Source organism: Taudactylus pleione, unplaced genomic scaffold (assembly GCF_031769625.1).
Source record: "Taudactylus pleione unplaced genomic scaffold, aTauple2 ptg000018l, whole genome shotgun sequence".
Classification (NCBI taxonomy): domain Eukaryota; kingdom Metazoa; phylum Chordata; class Amphibia; order Anura; family Myobatrachidae; genus Taudactylus; species Taudactylus pleione.
This window is the reverse complement of record NW_028284420.1, coordinates 18,330,995-18,338,913: the sequence shown is the minus strand read 5'-3', so window position 1 is coordinate 18,338,913 and position 7,919 is coordinate 18,330,995. Positions and strand designations below refer to the sequence as shown.

At 39.7% G+C, this 7,919-nt stretch overlaps 1 pseudogene; it reads left to right on the top strand.

Annotated features, from left to right (window-relative positions):
- Nucleotides 1-7,042: 7,042 nt before the first annotated feature.
- On the top strand, nt 7,043-7,161 carry LOC148540700 (5S ribosomal RNA; annotated as a pseudogene).
- The last annotated feature ends 758 nt before the right edge of the window (nt 7,162-7,919 follow it).

The following is a 7,919-nucleotide window of genomic DNA, read 5'->3' as shown; positions in this document are numbered from 1 at the left end:
CTCTGTGGACTTTGTTAAAGGATAATGTTCCACTTTACCTGTTACACCCATTGTTGGTAGTGTCTCGTTGGTCACCTGTAAATTAACGGGAGATTTTATCACTGACCTGGTCGCCCCTGTGTCTACAAGAAAAGGATATTCAGTACCAGCTACATCAACCATCATGACTGGTTCTTCCCTTGTACTTCCCGTTAACCTGACTATCTGTAGACTACAGGTATGACCTGACCCCTAGCGTTGGCTACCATTCTCCAATAAAGCATTTATGGCCACAATTGGAGCTGGTGCCTGCTGGACATTTGCTGGTCTCTGTGCATATCCCTTATGGGGATGTCCAGGTCTTCCCTGATTTGGGGTTCCTACTCTTTTTACTGTACAGTTTCTACTTAAGTGTCCTGTTTGTTTACAATTAAAACATGTTCGTGGATCGGGTGAAGACATGTGTTGTTGTGAGGTGTGAGCAGAGGGTAAAGGTGGTGGATATGGGTAAGGATAGAGGGTAAGGGTATTGTGGGGAATATGAGGTTTGTGAGTAGTATGGGACCTGTGGTTGTATAGGGTTTGTGGAATAGAGCTGTGTTTGTTGTTGCGTGGGGTTAGTGAGGGCATATAACTGTTCAGGTGTAAGTGTGTGTGCAGATGCGAGTGTGTCTGTTGGCTGTGATGTTACCGTCATTCCCTCCAGAGCTTGTATACTGACAGCCATTAGTTTTTTGCTCTGGGTCTCTCTCTTCTTTGAGATGTTTTTATCATGTTCTATGGCAGATTCTATGAGGGTATCTATTGTGACTCCCCTCCAGCCAGGTTGTGAGGTCTGAACACAAGTCTTTAAATTCTCTTTCAGACTGTCCATGAGTACCGTGACTATCATTCCCCTGTGGTGGGTGCTATCTTTAATATCTTCTAACCCAGTGTACTGGATGATTCACTCTCCTTTTGCTTAATGGTGAAAATTTTGTTCCAGTTAACTACTACCGGAAAATATATACCCAATTGAGTTACAATGCGGGAAATGTTACCTTGATTTACTTGGTCTGTTAAGGGAACGTCACCATCCAATACACAATCCGTGATAAATTTTGTCACGTCAGTATTGCATGGTACACAGGCCCTTAACACCATACGCCAATCTTTATTAGTTGGCTCATGAGAACTTCCCAAATTTCTCAAAAATCTTTGACATTTGGGTAGTTCCTTTTTGGGATCGGGGAAATAGTTTATGATGGAATTTAGTTCTGCTCTTGTCCAGGGACAATGCATTACTACTTCCCTCATGGGCACTACACCGTTTGCATCTGCATTTCCATTCGGAACGGTTATTGTCCAAATGGGATGCAGACCAGCAGCGCTGCTACCTTTGACCTTGTGTTTAATCTGCTGCTGCTATGTATGGTATTAACAACTTCCTCTACGGGTGCAGAGGGTGTTAGCACTTCCCTTGCTGTTACCGATGAAGATGGCGGCACCACTTGTGATTGTGGTGATGCAGCATCTATCATTTGCACAGCAGGGGAAATGGCAGACATAACAATAGGCTCATCATCCACATTATAAACATTTTCTTTATGGTTGATTAGGAGAGGGTACAAATTGCTTGTTACAGTTTTATGGGTATTTTTGGTAACTGTACTTGCACCTCCATCCACATAAGGTGGGGGCGGTGAGCGTGAACTGCTGGCAATACTCTCCACAATGCTACCTTGCTGCACGTGCGCGCCATTTTGCGGCTCGCCCGTATTGCAATTTAGCGTCGCATCTGGCAATGCGCTCGCAACGCTAGTTTGCATCGCTTGCACATTTTTAAGCCACGCATCCCCTTCATGCTGCCACAACTTTAAACATTCATAATATTTTACCTTTTTCTCTCGGGAGCGCATCAGACTGATGTGATCCCGGACATTATCTAGTACATTTTTATCAAAACTACCAATTCTGGGAAACGGTCTAACACTTTTCATCGTCATTTTAAACCATACATCACAATATCTTATCGTATAAGTACTGTACTTAGCATGCATAATACGATGGGCCGATCCAAACGGCGCTTCCATTAGCAGCACATCATTGTCTAACATCTCTATTGTTTGCATGGCCCCCATTCTGAGACAACTCCTATGCTTTTCAATAAAGATTTAAACTGGTGAAAGACAATCAAGATACTTTCATTTACCTGTGGACAATTTAAACGGCAGCGCCCACACACCTGGATAAGATTTGAAAAAGGCAACTTCCACACCTGGATAAGATTTAGTAAGGCAACTTCCACACCTATGGAAGTCTAAATCGGCTACTTCCACGCACCTCTCTACAACAAAGACAACATGTACACCTGCTACTGTGTATAGAACGGTAAGCTGCTTACCGAGCAACTAGCACTTAGCCCTTAAAGGTCATACGGTACCTCTAACTGTAGGGAACAAGTTACCCCTACCAACAAATACTCACTGTTACACACTTTTTACTGCACAGAAAAATAAACGTTAACCCAGATATTGATAACAATTGAAAAATGTAAACCTCAACGGCCTTATTTAAACATGTGGCAGCACAACCGGAAGTACGTATACGCTATTGTGCGACCAGTCACATACACAATAATGCCACACAACCGTATGACAACTTTTTAGCTGCGTACGCAAAAGTGCGTCTTTACTGTGCGCAAAACTGCGACTCAGCTGCGTGCTCAATACTGCGGCACCCCTTTAAACGTTAGGTTCTATCAACAAAGGAAAACAAACTTTTACCTCTCTTGTCCCTGGATTCTAGTCAGCTTCCTTGGCTCACACGAAAACGGATAGCGATCTTTCAGCACAAAGCGGTTGCAGGTAAACCCTGCATGTGGCCACTCCACCCTTTGCTGAGATATCGATAACCGTATGTGCCGTGTGAGTAGGTAAGTGATGAGCCCCCAACTAAGGATTCTGCCTTTGAACCTCTATATACCCCTGCCTATACCTTCTAATATCCTACCCATAAACCTCTAAGGATGACGCTAATTTGCGTACGCAGTCATACAGTAAATAAAGACTCCAGACCTAGAATCTGTGGTTGCAAAGCACAAAGTATTATTCAAGTAAAAGTACAGCAGTTACACACTATGATCCTCATATAATCTTAGTGCAAAGAGATTATACAGACCCCAGTACAATTATTCATACGCAGCGCTCTCTGGTCCAGATGTTAGGCATCAGCAAGAAACCCCTCTTCAATCAGCATTCAGCACAAAGACTAGGAACCCAGGGTCAGAGCACACATATTTATACCCCCCAGAAATAAACAACACAATAGAGAAGTTTGTTGCTAATACCATTGGTCCTAAAGGAGAGGGCATATGTTACAAGGCATTTAACAGGTTGATTCAAATAGACACAACCCAGCCTCTAACAACTGGGGGTCTCTGGCTTCCTGCCTCATTGAACATCCTAACAGTTGTTCATATAATGTACATTTTGTTGCTTGAAGTCTCTGCGGTCCATAAGTTGAGAATGCATTTTGCGATCTCTCCATCGATATTACCAGAATACTTTTGAGAGAGTACGCATCAGTACAAATCCAAACATGGCTTACTTATCACTTATAAAACCTTAGTTACGAAATAACCTTTATTTCATAGCAATTATAGTAAATGTGCATACTTGAATCTTATACCTTAAAGCTTATGGAACCTTGTATGTGAATATGTAAGGTGTGAGTATGTGGGGTTTGATTTAAAGACGCTAGTTAACTTGGGGCAGACGCGTGTGCATGGAGCTAATATTCAGCATTTTTATACAGGGTCTTATGCATTCGCTAATATGCGACTAGTTAACAGCGCAATTGTGCGTATTAATGTGTGTATGAGAAATGGTGCACTTAAATCTCACTTAAACTAAGTGAACACCTAGCAGTGTGGAATGCTGAGCCTTATAGTTCCATGACTTGCACATGTCCCAGCAACCCCCACCCTTTTCAGGCTCCAAAATACTGGTCTTTGTTCTCCCAGGGCCTGTGTGGATGCAAATTAGCACAGCTACAAGACCCAAACCTCAGATAACACTCTTGGCTTTGAAGGTATTTTATTGTAGGAAGCCTGCTAATGTAAGGTGCTACAAACGACCCGCTTGCTGTATTCGAGCAGGGCCACCTGGAGTGAGAGCAGACGTTATGTCCATGAAGCTTGTCTACACAGGCTAGTTGTCACGTGGCCAATTGCTCTGTTTAGCTAATGCAATCCAATTTTGACATACTGTACAGCCATTTCTGAAATATATCCTTTCGGGGAATTATAATAATATACACACTTTATCTAGAGCACCCAAACTACGTAAAGTCATGAAATGGGCTTTTGATGAATCACCGTAACTTATGGCAATGGTCACAGATGCAATCGCATGATGCTAATACTAATATCGCCACATGTACTAAAGTGTGAGTTTATCTAAAATGGCGCTTAGGCGGCCATTCGCAAAATGGCATCTTGCGATCTCATTTCCAAGATGGCGTCTTGCGACCAGTCGCAAGATGGTGTTGCTGCGATTCAACTTTAAACTGATCTTGTCTCAGCCAATAATCCAGCTTCGACATGACTCCAACAGTGATACAGACTATTTTTTATCTCCAGGACCAGACACACAAGGAAATATAAGAAGACCACCATTAAGAGAGACCACCAGACTAGCCTCACCTATGAAAAGGAGAAAAAGAGAAGAACAGGAACTCGGGGCGGTAGGAGGAAGAAGCCTCAAAAGGAGGTACCTCTGATAGACCTAAAGCAAAAAGGTATTTTTAATCTCTCCAGCCACATCTTGACCATTCCTGAAATAAATTTGCTCAGTAAAGGACTTACATATGCCCCTACAAGTAATATGAGCAAATTTGATGTTTTTATTGATTTGAACAAATTTGTGAGGAATCTGATGTTAAAGAGACATTTTTTGAGAAAATAACTGGCACCTATTAGGAACTATAATGAAAATCCATCCAAATCAGGCCTGAAGGGGAAATTGACGTACTATCCACTGGAGTCAAAAAGAAGTCACATAGATATTTTTTACGAGAAGGTAAAGAAAGATTTATGTGAAATAGATATGAAATCCTTGAAGAAACAAAATTGAAGGAATGATGAAAAACAGGTGTTAAAAAAATTACAAAAGGACACTGATATTATCATAAAACAAGCTGATAAAGGGGGGGGCTGGTCATAATGGATAGATCATTGTATTTGAAAGAAGCTATGAGATTATTGGGGGATGCGGACTCCTACACAAAATTGGAGGAGGACCCACTAATTGAATATACAGATGAATTGAGAACTTTATTGGTGTATGGATTACACAATGGAATTTTGACTAAATATGAATTCCAGTACCTCATGATGACCAATCCCACTACCCCCATATTCTATTTCCTGCCAAAAATACATAAATCTTTGGTAGACCCTCCAGGTAGACCAATAGTGGCAGGCATAGATTCATTGACTTCACATCTATCCGAATATGTGGACATTTTCCTCCAAAAATATGTTATAGGATTGGAGTCATACTTGAAAGATACTGTTCACATTTTACGATGCATAGAAGGAATAAAATGGCAAGAATCATACAATTGGGTCACAATAGATGTACAAGCATTGTATACATGCATTGAACATGAAAAAGGAGTGAATGCATGTAGAGACATGCTGGAGAAGGATGAGTCCATCAGTGCCACACATCAAAAATTTTTATGTGATCTTATGTATTTTATCTTGAATCACAAGTATTTAAAATTTTTAGATGTGTTTTATCGGCAAACATGTGGCACTGCAATGGGAACTATCTTTGCCCCAAGTTTTGCTAATATTTTTATGGGATGCTGGGAAAATTGGTTCATATATAAAAATAACCCTTTTAAGGAAAAAATTGTTTTTTATAAGAGGTACATAGATGATATTTTAATGATCTGGGAAGGATCGGAAGAGGATATTAAACAGTTGTTATGGTATATTATGGACAATGATATGACTTTGAAATTCACGTCCCATTTTAATAAAACATCCATAGAATTCTTAGACTTAATCCTTATAGGTGAAGGAGAGGTAATCCGAACAAAAAATTACATTAAAGAAGTGGATACCAACAGGTATGTAGCGGATATCAAAAGAAGTGGAAAGAAAACATTCTGTATTCCCAGTTCCATAGGGTTAAACAAAACTGCACTGAAGAAAAAGACTGTGATGAACAAATACAGACCTTCAAGGAAAGATTCATAGAGAAAGAATATCCTATAGAACTTCTATCAAAAGCAGAAATCAGAACAAGGAATCTGGATAGAAAAGAACTTTTGGAATATAAAACCAAGGATAATCAAAGTGGTACTATAGTACCTTTTACCACCAAATATAATAGGCATGAGAAAGACATTTGCAAATCTCTACATAAGCATTGGCAACTTCTCCGGATGGACCCTGTACTAAAAGAGATCTTGCCCCCTAAACCTAAGATACTGTTTAGAAAGGGGAGAAATCTAAAAGACTCTTTAGCACCTAGTATGATTAAGAATATGGATATTAAACAAAGCCAAATACTACCGAAATGCCTGGGCAGTTATAAATGCGGACAATGTGTTATATGTAAATATATACATCCACAAAGGAAGTTTTTTTCCAATTTTGATAACACTAAGGAATTCAAAATAAAAAATTACATGAATTGTAACTCAACGTCTGTCATATATATTTTGGAATGCAAGTGTGGTACTAAATATGTAGGAAAAACCAAGAGACCACTTAAAATAACAATACAGGAACATATCCGGAATATAAGAAACAAAGTGGAAGGACATGCCATCTCTAAGCATTTTATCTCACATCACGGATCTAATCCAGAACATCTGACATTTAAAGCAATCGAACATGTCACCCTAGGCAAGAGAGGAGGTGACTTAGGGAATAAACTGTCAAGAAGAGAGATGTTTTGGATTTTCGAATTGAACACTCTGACTCCATATGGCTTTAATGAAAGCTACGAGATAGCCCCATTCCTGTGATGGTCGATTCTTAAAGGGCGTAAATTGCTGTTTTTATACCTACAGCCAGACCATTATGTTAATGCCCAATCTCATCCGATCTTGGAAGCTAAGCATAATTGGGCCTGGTTAGTACTTGGATGGGAAACCTCCAGGGAATACCAGGTGCTGTAGATATTATTGCACATATGCCTAAGGGTGCATAAGTGAAGGAATTTTACTGGCTACCTGAAAGGCATATTAGGAATAATATGTTCAGAGTTAAGAGCCTTTTTTCCTCAGGACATTTGGTCTGGAATTATGGACTACAAAATAGTGCTTTTCCAGAAGAAACAACTTGAACATTAAATGACTGCATTTTTATAAGAAACTATATGACATTGGAATTTCTTTAAAATTCTTCGCATTTCTCCTACCATCATGTTTGCCATCTGTGTGGATTCTAAACTTGTTATTTTAACATACTCGTGATTGTTTATATGTCCACTTGTCGCATTCATATGAGCCCATATAGACATGACATTGAAACCTCTTTCTAATTTTTCATATGAGCCCATATAGATATGACATTGAAGCCTCCTTCTAATTTTTCCAACTTCCACTACCAATATGTTTTCCATATGTATGGATTTTAAACTAGTTAATATAACATGTTTATTGTTGTTCATATGTCCATCTGTCACAATCATATGAGCCCATATAGATATAGGTTTCATTTTATTTGCATTTTCGACCTGGAGAAATAATGTGTATACTCAATCTAACACTGTTCTTTTACCATAGTGTACAGACACAAATTAAATGGTAATTTGGAGAAATGGACTAGTGTCATTTGCTGTCTACATCCAATGGACTTCACTAAAATGGAGGTCGAGAACGAGAGGCACACTGTGACCAGATTTCCACATGAGGGCCATACGCATGCGCGAAGCCAA